The 2,287-nt window shown below is 46.5% G+C and overlaps 1 pseudogene; it reads right to left on the reverse strand.

Moving 5' to 3' along the window:
- Positions 1-307: 307 nt before the first annotated feature.
- LOC130853034 (RNA transcription, translation and transport factor protein-like) lies at positions 308-1,095 on the reverse strand (annotated as a pseudogene).
- Positions 1,096-2,287: the final 1,192 nt, after the last annotated feature.

Below are 2,287 nucleotides of genomic sequence, written 5' to 3' on the forward strand. Positions count from 1 at the left end.
GACGAGCTAACGCTCCAGAGTTCTGGGCCTGGAACTCAGGGTGAGCTTTACTTTTATAGTGCACATGTTTACAGTTAGCATAGGTAGATTGTTACTTGGTTTACAGAGCAGGGAAGTTTCCAAACAGAAACTTACAAGAGCAGGTGCAGAACATTCCGTTTTTAGCAAAACATCTTATGGTTACATTGGATTGCTAGGTCATCCTGTCTTTTTTTGTTCTTCTTCTTGCCGTAAGCATATTTTACAAAAGCAGAATAAGCATGGAGTTATTTTTAGCTGAGTGTAAATTTCCAATTTTCCTCTTCAGCTAGCCCTCATCCACTTTCTGGGATTCCTCCTTGGAAAATGTGACATTTGATTTCCAGATACATGCCAGAGTGTACATGGTTCCCAATTGTACCAAGCAGTCAGAAGCTGAAATCCTAAAATGTTCATCTCCCACATTCCCCAGCCTGTGGTCTGTCTTTGGATCAGCAAGCATCGCCTGAACAGCTACTCTGGTTGCATTCATTTTTGTCTGCAGCTCTCTGAGCTCTTCTATATGCAGCAGAATTTGAGCAGCTTCCTGGAGAACTGCATTTCCTGTGTCAAAACCAAGAATATGCTTGTCTAAAGCAACAGGCAAGCCTTGTTTTGTTTTGTTTGCTGTAGCAACTGCGTTCTATGTCAGAAGCTCCTGGCCTACAATGCAAACTGCCTTAACCATGACCACGTAACCACTGTGGCACTGAACCCAAAGAAGGTTAGCAAAGCCTTTACCCCATCCTTCCAAGTAGGATTATTTACATCCAAAATAATCAATGGCTCTGCATTGTTAGTTGCACCGTCTGCATGTTTTACATTAATCAGGTCTCAAGTCCTTGTATTTTTCAGCATTATCTCTACAGTCAAGTCTAACAGCTAAACCAAGAAGCAAGTCAGTTGCTACTTGGCAATCTTGAATCTTGAATAAAACAGTTTATGTCTCTGAGATACTTTTCAAAGAACTTGGGTCAGTCACTGCTGTGAATGTTTCATAAACTATTTCTGTCTTCAGTCTCAGTGTCTGATTTTCTGGTCTTCAAGCCAAATAATATTTTCCAAATTCTGTTTCATATTTGCAGTGTAGCCAGCAGGGACGCAATGGTCCTGGCTTCTGGCTCTGGTCCCCTAGGCTTCAGCCAGGAGAGAAGCCAGAAGGAGTGGGTGATGCAGGCACCAGCGACGTAGGGAGAACAGCCTGTTGACGTTCTTTGGCCTCCTCAACTCCAGTGACCTTCACCTCTGTTCTACCTGAGGTACCCAACATCATGGCCACAGCCTGGACATTGTATCACCTCACATCATCATTTCTTAAATCTGTGACCACACCCTCTCATACTTCCACAATTTTTTTACCCAGTTCCCATTCTTCAAATTGTTTAAAACTGCCAAGCATCTCCGATGTCTCCTTTTCTATTCACTTTCTCTGTTTTAAGTTCCTTTCCTGCCTAGGAAAGACCGAATGCCTTTACCACGTCTTTACCAATCATTCCTCTTTGGCCCCACCATCCTGGTGTACCTGGACGCTCTTGGTGTTTGTGCCGTAACAAGGTCATGATCTCTCTCTCAACTGGGATTTCACTGTTGCTTGGCAATCTTTCTGTACTTTCCTGATCAGCTTTCTCTTTCATACTTTAGACCCTCTTCATTCTCCTCAAATGTCCTCCCTGTAGAATAGAAGGGGATATAGAACCTTTCATGTGCTACTCGCTTAAGTCCTGCCAACCCACAGCTGCAGAGCAGAGGCTGTCAGAGCTCTGCCCATGTTGCCTTGGATTCCTTCACTGTCTCAGGGCACACCAGCCCCCCACGTGCCTTCACTCCTCGCCGTCAGCACCTCTGTCTCTTGTCTGAGGACAGCCCTCGGTTGCCTGAATCACTCTGCCTGCACAGAGAACCGCAGGTGGCTGGGAGTTTACATCTTCCCCACCTCCACCCTCAAAGGGCAGCTCTTAACCTTTGACTGATGGGGTTGGGAGTATAAATACCCCAGTGACCTTGCCCCATGACTGGGATGACTCTGAGGTGTCAGAGCTCTCTGGTGGGGGGAGGGGGCGAGCTCAAGTCAGGGTGCTCTTCGTGGCACATTGTGGTTGTGGCATTCTTGCTCGGCCCCCTTCCCTTCCTGCGTTCTCTTCCCGCTTCCCTTCAGGTTATTCCTGAGAATGCTTCCTAATAGGTCACGGCCCAGGAATCCTCATCTCACCTGCATCTGGCTTTTCCTCCTTCCTCTCATGGAGGAAGAGATGCCTTCCCCTCCATGTGT

The sequence above is a fragment of the Hippopotamus amphibius genome, chromosome 1 (assembly GCF_030028045.1).
Source record: "Hippopotamus amphibius kiboko isolate mHipAmp2 chromosome 1, mHipAmp2.hap2, whole genome shotgun sequence".
Classification (NCBI taxonomy): Eukaryota; Metazoa; Chordata; class Mammalia; order Artiodactyla; family Hippopotamidae; genus Hippopotamus; species Hippopotamus amphibius.